The sequence below is a fragment of the Spermophilus citellus genome, assembly GCF_964194105.1.
Source record: "Spermophilus citellus genome assembly, chromosome: 12".
NCBI lineage: Eukaryota > Metazoa > Chordata > Mammalia > Rodentia > Sciuridae > Spermophilus > Spermophilus citellus.
Window position 1 is genome coordinate 79,996,928 of NC_138198.1, and position 12,047 is coordinate 80,008,974.

Below are 12,047 nucleotides of genomic sequence, written 5' to 3' on the forward strand. Positions count from 1 at the left end.
AGATCTCATTTTGTTCGAGCTCCTTCCTGGACCCTGGGAAAGGCTCTAACGATGTATTTCACATGGTCATATATTTTGTAAAATTGGCCACAGAAGATCATTTTGCTTTTATTTTCTAAATGCGTACCCCAAATATGTATAAGCTCCAAGCCTCACCAAAAAAAAAAACAAATCCACTCTTGATTATCTGAATATTCCTTATATATTACTCATTCATTTATTTATTATTAGTTGTCTTCCTTCGCTAAAATGAAAACTTCATTTAGACAAGAAAGTTGTCTGCCTATTGAATCACTACTGAATTTCCAGTACTTATGTCAGTGTTGAGCACATGGTAGATGTTAATAATTTTTATTGGATAAATAAGTGAGCAACCAATAATGAACCAAATACTCTCCTGTCTCTATCTCTCTGCATATGTATGCCCCTTCCTCTGGTTGGAATCTCTTCTGTGCTCCCTTCAATGGCCACTCACTCTAAACCTATGTCAACTGAAGGTAGAAGACAGGCTATCAGGGAAGAGGAAGAGGGCCTGGGAGAGGGAGGACAAAGGGTAGGGTGACAGAGAGGGTGGATATGATTAACTGAATTAACTGAGTGGTAACAGAAGTGGTGGGGTGTGGCTGGAGGAGGTGGGAATTAGGGCATGGCTTTGGGATATATATTTGTATCTAGCAAGATACATTATATATTTTTATCTAGCATCTTTCTTGCTAGATACAAATATATATCCAAAACTATAGAACCAGACTAATGGATGCCTAGTCTGGTTCTATAGTTTGGCTATTGTGGATTTTCCTGCTATAAATGTTGGTATGCATATTTCAATGTAATATAATGCCTTCCATTCTCTCTCTTTCTGCTTCCGGATCATCGTGTGAGCTGCTTCCCTCTACCACACTCTTCCACCATGATGTTCAGCCTCACCTTGGACCCCGAGGAATGGAGCCTGCCGTCTATGGACTGAGACCTCTGAAACCCTGAGCTCCTAAATAAACTTTTCCTCCCCTAAAATTGTTCTTGTCCATCTTTTAGTCACAGCAGTGAAAAAGCTGACTAAAACACCTTTCCAGGTACAGTTTCTTTAACTTTTTCATTTTGAATTGTTTTAAATACGAAGAAAACACACACACACACACACACACACACACACACACACTGCCAAGAACATTGTTTTCTAATCACCTAAATAACTTAGAGACCCTAGAAGCCTGGATAAATAGAACTCCCACAATCTTTTACATTTTTCTTACATTTTTTTCTTATTCCCTGCCACACCCCCACCCCCACCCCCCACCCCCGCATCAGATGTCACAAGCAAACTTCTGGCAAGTGCTGAATTGCAGTCAGTTAGTTCATAGTGACAAGTGACTAAAAGCCAGTTTTCTGTGTTGTTGAGTGAAGGAAAATACTTATGTCTTATATCCCAGACATACAGATGGCAGAGTTGAAAGTGTTGGGGAAATTTAGGAATCTGATATACATTCTTGCCAGAAACTGAGCATCCTATATCCTCCATGATGTTACCATGACCAAATTTTTTTCTTTCAAAAAAGCTTTGGATCTACTCCGTATTGTGGTTTGGATATGAGCTATCCCCCCCGAAGCCCCCCACCATAGCTTCCTGGGGTTTTTTAAATATTTTTATTGGTACATTACAAGTGTACATAATGGTGGGATTTGTTGTTATATATTGGTACAAGCACACAAAATCACAATGAAATTTGGCCAATATCATTCTCCAGTATTTCCTGTTTCCTTCCTATCTTCTCTCCCCCTGTTACCTTTCCTGATCTCCCTTCCATTCTCACTAGATCCCTTACCCAGATTTCTCTTCCCTTTTCCTCTCTAGCTTCTACATAAGAGAGGAAACAAATGACTCTTGACCTTCTGAGCATGGCTTATTTTACTTAACATGATATTTTCAAGTTCCATCCATTTTCCTGCAAATGACATTATTTCTTTCTTCTTTGTGGCCGAATAAAACTGCATTGTATAGATATATCACAATTTTTTATTCATTCACCCACTAATGGATGCCTAGTCTGATTCTATAATTTGACTATTGTGGACTTTACTGCTATTAATGTTGGTATGCATGTATCAATGTAGTATAACGCCTTTAATTCTTTTTTAAAAATTTTTTAGTTGTAGATGGACACAATACTTTTATTATATTTGCTTTTATTTTTATGTGGTGCCAGAGATTGAACCCAGTGCCTCGTGCATCGTAGGCAAGTGCTCTACCACTGAGCCACAACTCGGCCTCTGTTGCTTTTAATTCTTTAGGATAATTACTGAGGAGTGGTAAAGCTGGGTCATATGGTGGTTCCATTCCTAGTCTTTTGAGAAATCTCCACATTGATTTCCATAGTGTTTGCACTAATTTACAGTCCCACCCACAGTGTAAAAGTGTTCCTTTTTCCCCACATCCTCTCCAGCATTTATCATTGTTTGTTTTCTTGATAACTACCATCCTGACTGGAGTTAGATAAAATCTCAGAGTAGTTTTTTTGTTGTTATTGTTTTAATTTTATTTTATTTTATTTGTCTATTTTTTTAATGTGGTGCTGAGGATTGAACCCAATGCCTCACACATGCTAGGCAAGCGCTCCCGCACTGAGCTGCAACCCCAGCCTTCAGAGTAGTTTTGTTTTGCATTTCCCTAATCACTAATGATGTTGAACACTTTTTTCATATATTTGTTGGACATTTGTATTTCTTCTTTTCAGAACTGTCCATTTAATTCATTTATTGTGTTATTTGTTGTTGGGGTTTTGTTTTGTTTGTTGTTGTTGTTGTTGTTGTTGCTGTTTTGGTGGTTTTATTGTTGTTGTTGTTGTTGTTGTTGTTGTTGTTGTGGGGAGGTTTTATTTATTTATTTTAGTTGGACACAACACCTTTATTTTATTTATTTATTTTTATGTGGTGCTGAGGATCAAACCCAGTGCCTCACACATGAAAGGCAAGTGCTCTGCCACTGAGTTACAGCTCCAGTCCTTTTGAGTTTTTTATATACTAAGGATATTCATTTTCTGCCAGAAGAGTAAGTAGCAAAGATTTTCTCCAATTCTGTAGATTCTCTCTTCCCAGTCTTAATTGTCTCCTTTGCTATTCAAAAGCTTTTTAATTTGATGCCATCCCATTTATAAACTCTGGGTATTAATTCCTGAGCTTTAGGGGTTCTATTGAGAAAGTCATTGTCTGTGCCTATATGTTAAGGGTGTTGACTCTGTTTTCTTCTTGAAGTTGCATCATTTCTGTTCTATTCCTAGGTCTTCGATTCATTTTGCATTGACTTTTTCACAGTGGGACAGATGAGGATCTAGTCTCATTCTTCTACATATGGATATCCAGTTTTTCCAACACCATTTGTTAAAAATGCTGTCTTCTCCAGTGCATGTTTTTGGCACCTTTGTTAAGGACCACATGACTATCTGTGAAGGTTTGTCTCTGTGTCTTCTCTTCTGTACCATTGGTCTAAATGTGTATTTTTATGCCAGCACTATGTAGTTTTTGTTACTATAGCTTTTGAAGTCAGCTATTATGATGCCTCCAGCATTGATTTTTTTAAATATTTTTAGTTATAGATGGACACAGTACCTTTATTTTATTTATTTATTTATTCATTTGTTTATCTTAGAGATACGATTTCTTCTTAAATTTTGAAGGATAGCTTTGGTGGATAGAGCAAACTTGGTTGACAGTTATTTTCTTTTAGTACTTGGAACATCATGTCAAATCTTTCTGGCTTTTTTCATTTTTGCTGAGAAATTGGAAGTAATTCTGATTGGCTTACCTCAAAATATGACCTCATGTTTTTCTCTTGAGTCTTTTAAAATTCTATCCTTGTTCTGCAGGTTAGGCATTTTAATTATAATGTGTTGTGGAGAGTTTCTTTTATGAACTTGTCTGTTTGGGTTCTGAATGTCTCCTGTATCTGGATGTTCATGTCATTCTCAAGATTTGTGTTTTTGTCTATTCTTTGCAGTAAAATATAGCTGAGCCAGGTGTGGTGGTGCACACCTGTAATCCCAACAGCTTGAGAGGTTGAAGCAGGAGGACCATGAGTTCAAAGCCAGCCTTAGAAACTTAGCAAGGCCCTTCACAACTTAGTATCTCAAAACAAAATACAAAAACAGGGACTGGGGATGTGGCTCAGTGGTTAATTACCCTTGGGCATATATTATATACATGCATATATATCTATATATTATAAATATGTTATATTTATATAATATATAATATAAATATATATGCATATATATCTGAAGTTTGAGTGTTATTAATTTGTGTGTGGAGCAAGGTGTTCTGTCTTTTGGCTTTTCAGCAGAAGAGTCTCTACCCTGTGAACTTGTAGTGTCCCTGTAGATTCATAGCACCTCACAGAAAATGGAGAAACAAATAATAACATCAAATGCAAATAGTACACAGCATTAAAATAAACACCCAGTGTCTACTATGACAGCTACAACACTAATTTTCACAAAAACAGGAATGGTGGGGTAAGCAATTGCCAACTGCCAAAATGATAAACAACCATGAACTAGACCTGGCATTAAAGTAAACAACACAGGTCAAAGATATCATTCATAGCAGTAATAATTGCACCATGAAAAGTGGGGGCAGGAATTATATAAACCGAACAATTCTAAAAGATGGTAAAAATATATTTCATTAAGAGAAAAGAAAATGTGATAGGAAGGCAGAAGAAAGTTTAGAGTGTTCAAAACGTGAGCAGAGTGAAAGCAGAAGGGATGTAGCAAGTGATACCAAAAAAACTAGAATAAGAAAAACAAAATAAAGGGAGAAAAAGAGAACAAAGGAATTTGGCTGTTACCAGGAGAAGGAAGGAGGGAAACAGAAATAAGAAAAACAACAAGCAAAAACAAAATAAACCAAAAACCTTAACCCTCAAAAGACAAGGCCAGGCAAAAGAACTATGTGGGGAAAAAAATGAGGAAAAAAAGAAACAAATATGTATATATGTCCATGAACCAGTCAGCCCAGTAAGAACATGCACACCCAAAAAGAGAAAGAAAGAAGACTCTAAATGTAAAAATGGAAGAATCATCTCCACTAAAGTGGCCAAAACAGTCAACAAAAATGGATGACCACTGCCCACTGTCCTTTATGTTTCTTCTTGGGCTGTACACAAGAGAGAGAGAGAGTGCACAAGGAATGGGAGTTGTTGGCCCCTTCCTCTTTTGGGGTTGCCAGTTGGAATGGCCTAAGATTGAAGCTGGTTGAAATAGCTCTGAGCTTCCCTTCTTACCAGTATAAGGAAGGATGGAATGGAAAGTACTGAACATTGGAGTTTGGTCTGCCCAGACCAGAGCAATGCACTCCCAGCATGGGGCTCCTGCAGAGTTCTATGGGTGGAATTCCACAGCTGGAGCTTGGGTTTCCTCAGGTTTTAGGGGCTTTGTTGGGTGGTATCTGCTCTGGGGAGATTAGATCAGCACATGCCTAGGGTCCAGGGCCAGGCATTTGCTGATCTCTGCTGGGAGTCTGGAGACCCCCAAGAACTCTACTCATGGGGCAGAGGAACCAATCCTCCACACACTCCACTGCCCATGAACAGGGCTTCCCTGCCTTAGTCCCTGAGTGTATTTACACCAGCCTGTTCCAATTCCTGATCCTCTTCAGCTGATCATGTGAGCCTAGACACAAAGGGAAAGCAAGTTCAACCCCCCTTAATTTTTCTGGTTTGAATCCCTCTGAGTACAATCTTATTTGTGACTATTTCACTCACATTCTTCTAGGTACACCCTAGGTCACACTTTAGGTACTTGCCCGGACAGTATGGCCAACGTTTATTCTGAACACCCCACCCCAGGCTCCCACAGCAACAAGCCCCAGTGTGGCTTCCTCTAGGTGGCTCCTATCTTAGCTTTTGATTTGCCAGTTGAGAAATACAAAGAACTTTTCAAATGCCATTTTGCTGTGCAGCCTCTGGATCACCTAAGTTCAGGCTGCTTTTCTGATCTATAGTTTTTTTCCATGCCAAATCTGTCTATTGAGTTTCTCTCTCTCTCTGTCACCCCTCCCCTCTGTAGTTAACCAGCAGCGCTGCCACTGTCCCAACCAACTTGGCTCCTATGAACTCTTTCTTGTTCTTTGATCAATACACCCAAATTTCTGAATCTCTAGACACTCTGACCATCCAATATTGAATTTCCACTCCCACTCACTGAGCAGATGTATACCCACTGCTTGAATCCCAAGCCACAGAGCAACTGGAAATGTGGCTTTCTCTAATCTACCATTTTGAATCCCAAGCTACAGTGTTAATGAAGGATAAGCCAACCCAAAGCACACCTCTAGTACTAGAGTAAGGGTTCAAAATATCATGCAACATTCACTCACCTTCTGCTGGCCCAGGTCCCAGCATCTAGGAGACTTTGGCCATTTAGCCAGTGGATTGAGCAGGAACACTGGCCAAGCTGCCTCCAAGTAGGAAGTGAAGAGGAAAGATTGAAGCTTTAGGTGCAGTAGTCCCACCACCAGGAAAACCTGCCTCAATCAATATTCAGAGCTTACAGACTAGTCACTCCTCTGGGAAAAACAGAAAGAGACTTCACCTGTTTCTTCCAACACACAAGGGGAAGGAAAGGAAGCAGGGGCAGCTCATCTGAGAGCTGCAGTGGAAATTTTAGGTGAAAGGTCTTTCCCCTGGAAGTCTCTTGATCACAGGATTCCTGATTGTCCCAAAACCCCTGGATTGTCAGACATCTGTGTCCTAGTGGGTTTATCAGAATGATTTAGTAACCCAAAGTGCTAATTCTTTGGGATGGGAATAGTCAGGATTGTTGTTTTAAAAGTTGAAACGAATTCTAAAACGTAAATGTTGTGACAAAGTTCTCTGTTCCTCAAGGAGAGTGACAATGGCATTTGGAGGGAGATAAGATTTGGTTGCTTCCAGACTTCACACTTATCAGAATATTTAGCATCTGTGGCCCCAAGATACTAAAGGCCAACCATAGCTTCCCATTCATTATGACAACCCAAAAGGTCTCCATATGGTTCAGATATCCCTTGGAGGATGGCTGCCATAACTTATTGAGGATCACTGGCTGATGGGCAGATGTCCTTGCTGATCATAGATTAACTATCTATAGGTTTCGATCCTTTTTTTTAGCCACTGGTTTGTGATAAATACACTGAATTATTTCATGTTATTTACTTTCTACTTATTATCAGAGAAATAAATCCATTTCTGTGACAGTTTTGTATATTTAACAAGATAACATGTAAAACACTTAGTTCAGTGCTCAGCACTCAACAAACAGCCACAACTTCCTTCCTTTATATGTGCCATTGTTAGCTATGTTTGATTATTAAATATTACTTAAAAGGAAAGCCAAAAGCAGCACTATTCTATACCATTTCAAATTTAAATTTCACTTGAAAGAGATTATTTTTATCTTTTCCAATTCCTTTATTAGCACTTGGTTCTTCCAAGACAATTTCCTTACCTATAAAGTGAGATGTTAGAGCTAGGGCAGTGACACATGCCTATAGTATAATCCCAGCTACTTGGGAGCCTGAGTCATGAGTATTGCAAGTTCAAATCCAGCCCCAGAAAGTTAGTGAGAACCTGTCTCAAAAATAAAATAAAAAGAAAGGTTTGGAGATGGAACCAAGTAGTAGAGTGCTTGCCTAGCATGTGTAAGGCCCTGTGTTCAATCCCCAGTACCACAAAAATATTAATAATAATAATAATAATAATAAATAGGTTGTCAGTATTGGCAGTGTGGGGTTGTTATGAAGTTTAGCTGAGACTGTGTTTGTGAAGGATCAATAAATGATAGCATCTAAATAGTTGTTTTTTCCTAGGTTGTTTTAATAGCTTTGAGGGGGGAAAATACAGCATTAAAATGGGATTTTTTTAAATGTCAAATAGTTTCAGAAATTTCTATGCAATCTGGTTCCAAGCACCTCAAACATTAGCTTAAATACTAATCACCCAGGAAACTTATTAAGATGCTGATTCAGATCCAGTAGGGTCAGAACTAAAATCCTGCATTTCTATTGAGTTCCCAGAAAGAAACTTTAGAATCTGACAAATCAGGATTTGCATATGTTTAACAGATACTTAACTTGACAAATTTCTTGGAGATTCAATGTTTGCATCTGTAAAATGGTAATAACAAAATAGACCTCTCTAATCAGTATGATAATTATGTAATATGGCACATATAAAGTAGATGACATATTGTAGCTACTCGGTATCAGTTAATCTGTTCAGCTTTCTTGCCTCTGAAGAAAACATAAACAGTGTTGAAAAGATTTCTCAAGCTAATAAAATTCTGTTTCTCTTTGAGTGTAAAGTTACTCATGGAATCATAACATTTTTGTTATCATTAGTAGGGTTCCTATTTGAGTTAAGGATGGTCAGATACACTATTGAAAAGCAACTATAATGAAGGGCAGGATATATTTAAAAGGAAAAAAAATTCTTTTTTATTTGGTTTAAAATATCTACCTCAAAATGAAATAAGTAAGAAATGACATTGTTAAGTTGTCAGTTTCTTTCAAAAAGCTAAGCCCTTTAAGTCTACATGTTAATATACAGTGTTATTAGCTTCTGACAGTAGGTTCACTTGCCAGAGGGTTTTCATTTGGTTCAGGCAAGTAGTTCCAAAAAATGTAGGCCACAGGAAATCAGTGTCTTTATACCAGCCTCCCTAAGGCTATAGCTCAGAGTTCCAATGCCAATTCCTGGTACCCAAGTTTCCCAAAATGATTAAGCAAGATAATGAGGGCTTAAAAGATTGTTAAGTTTGTTCCAGGGTCTCAGGGTTCTAGATGTGCATGCCTATGTAAAATCAGGATAAATCAGACTGACCAGAAAATATGGACTACAAAACGCCTCTGGATGTCAGGTGAGGTCAGCCTACCAGCACTACTAACCTTGCCAGAAGAGTGAATAAAGAAGCATCTAGAACTTCAGCCCTGCCATGTTGTTTGGTTGGGCTTGGTTTTCTAAAATGGTTCCTTTGTAAACAGTTGTGGAGGCCCAACAAGGAGGTTTGGAAGGTTGAGATTTTTGCATTTGCTTCCATTCCCATCACATTCCAGAAGAGGGAGTTTGATCCTTAGGAAATGAATTTTCCATCACTCTCGGGACCAAGGGGGGAAAAAAAGGAAAATCTCACCATGTACCCAAGGAACTTGAAGGGAAGTGACTCCACAGAGGCTTCAGTATCATTACAACAGGATTGGAGGTCTTGGTCTCACCTGTAATATTAAAAAAAAAAAAATGGAGAGAAGAGACTCACTCAGTCTTCTGGCAGTCAGCCAGAAGCAGGTGGTGGTGTGACTAGTGAAACAGAAAAATGTGTGGACTAGAATCTATGGAAAGGGCTGGATCATGCACAAATGGAAATCTAGGGAGAATTCCTTAAAGGGACCAAGTGGTTAGAGATAGCTGTCTAAGAGCATGTGGAATAAATTCCAGAAATCACACAGAATTCCCACTAAAGTGGGGTACTCAAATAAAAATGGACCAGAAAATATACAGTGGGGAATTTGGTTAGGATCACATGACCTGTGGGAACTAATATTGCTAGGCAGTTTTCTGGAAAAGAATCCAACCAGAAGCCTTTCTTTGATGAAGGGATGATGGTATTCAAGCCATCTTCAATTGAGTCTCAAGGTTCAAACAGTCCCTTCATACAAGTTAAAACAGCAAGAAACCACATTCCCTCTGTTTTGTAGACTCTGGATTTGCAATGGGTTTTGGTTATCAAAAGATATCTGGGGGTTTTGTCGTTGAAGTGGGTCAGAAGGACAGCAATTTATACAACCAAGAGGGAGCATGGTGTGAAATGAGGTGGCAGATATGGACTGGAGTGTGGCCATGCCCAACCCAATGGGCTATATTAGAAATTTGATTTTATGATATGTGCAATGGAAACCATTGAAAGATTTGTGTGTGTGTGTGTGTGAGCATGCACGTGCACGTGGGAGCTGGGGATTAAATCTAGGTTCTCACACATGCTAAGCAAATACTTTACCACCCTAGCTGCACCCCATCCACACAGGATTTTTAAGTATTAAGGACCCCTTATTTCTAGTATAAACCTATCCTGCAGTTGCATTATTCCCTTTTATTCATTTAATAAATATTTTATGAGAGTCTACTATGTATCATTCACTGTTCTGGGATTTGGAAACAAACTATTGGACAGGACAGATAAGGTCAATGTCAATGTCTACTGCCAGTCAAATGATATCTTTGGGCAATTTTTTAAAACACAGCCCTTCTGGTCGGTAAGGAGAGACAGACTAGATTTCCACTTGCTTACCCACCTCAGTTGTGTAACCATATTCAGTGCAAAACCATCGTAGCCTTCTAGGGACTTATGTTTTAGTGACAGCAGAAAGATGATAAACAAACAAAACACAAGATAATTAAAATCATACCTTGGTATACTTGGAACATTGGTTATAGGAACTATGCAGGTACCAAAATCCATAGATTCTCAAATAATTCCTTTGATAAAATGATGGTATATTCATATGCCATCTACACACACACACACACACACACACACACACACACACCGTATACTTTAAATCACCTCTAGGTTACTTAAATGTATACTTTAAATCACCTCTAGGTTACTTAAAATCCCTAATCTATGTAGATGGCATATAAACACTTGTGATCTATTGATTAGGGCATAATGCAAGAAAAAACCTGCACGTGTTTAGTACAGATGCAATTGTTTTCCAAATATTTTGAATCACAGATGTGGAACCTCTAGGCACTGAAGGAAGACTGCATGAAGAATCAGGAAAGTCACAATAGATTGGGTAGAAAGAGGTGATGGGAGGGGAGGGGAGGGGAGGGGAGGGGGGATAGGAAGTGCGCACAATACAATAGACACTAGTATGGCCCTATGTATAAACGTGGCTGTATAACCAATGTGATCCTGCAATCTGTACATGTGGAAAAATAAGATTATGTACCAATATTTGAATCAAATGTATGATATGTCAAGATCATTGTAATGTTTTGAGCAACTAATAAAAAAAATTTAAAAAAAAAAGAATCAGGAAAAACTGAAGAAGAAAACATTTATGGATAAGATGGTCAGGAAAGTTCCTCTGAGGAGACGGCAATGAAGCTGAGAAAAAAAAAAAAGCACAGAACAAGCTTTCTGTGAAATAAGCCATAATAAGAACATGCCATGACCTTGGTAAGAATATTCCAGCAAAAAAGAATAGCACATCCAGTGGCCTTGGAGCAAGAGCAACTTTGGCCTGTCTGAAGAACAGAAAGGAGGAGCAAGAAAAAGAGAGGGAGGTGGAGTTGGAAGTAAACATGATTCCTATCCTGCAGGACCCCATAAACTCTGTAAAAATTGAACAGACTGAGTTTGCAGGGTCCGTGGGGCATGCATTTGGAGATGCCCTGTGGGCAGTTATTTGTAGGGACTGACAGTTCACAGAGCGACTTCAGAAGTAAAAGCATATAGTCAACCAGTCTCCAGTGAGCAAAGGACTCCCTAGGGAAAGGGAGAAGAGGACATGCACAGTGCCTTCAGGCAGACTTAGCTCTAAGATGCACCATAAAAGAAAGAAGGGCAGGATGACATCAGAGAGTGAAAGCTGCACCTCCAAACACCACTATCTCTGAGGGTGCAATCTGTTACTTGCTGTGCAACTTGGGCAAGTTTTTTCCTTAACATCTCTGAGTCACGGTCCTCAAGTAAAGTGAAAAGTATCTGTCTCATGCTCCCATTTTCCTGGAAAGGAAGCTGTAAAGAATTTCTCAAAAAAGAAGGATAAGAATCTGAAGAGCAATATACCGAAAACCAATGGGAGAATCAAAAGATAAAGCTGCTCCGTGATATGCCCCAGAGAGCTGAAGTAAGAAGATCCAAAAAAGCCTCCTGTGGATTTGGCAATGGTAACCCCAGCAAAAGTAGTTTCAGTAGTCTTTTGGGGTTGGAAGTGTTATTGGTCTCTTTTGAGCAGTTTTTATGAGATGCAGGAGTAGTAAAAGAACTTACCCTCCTCTGCTAGGAGGCTGA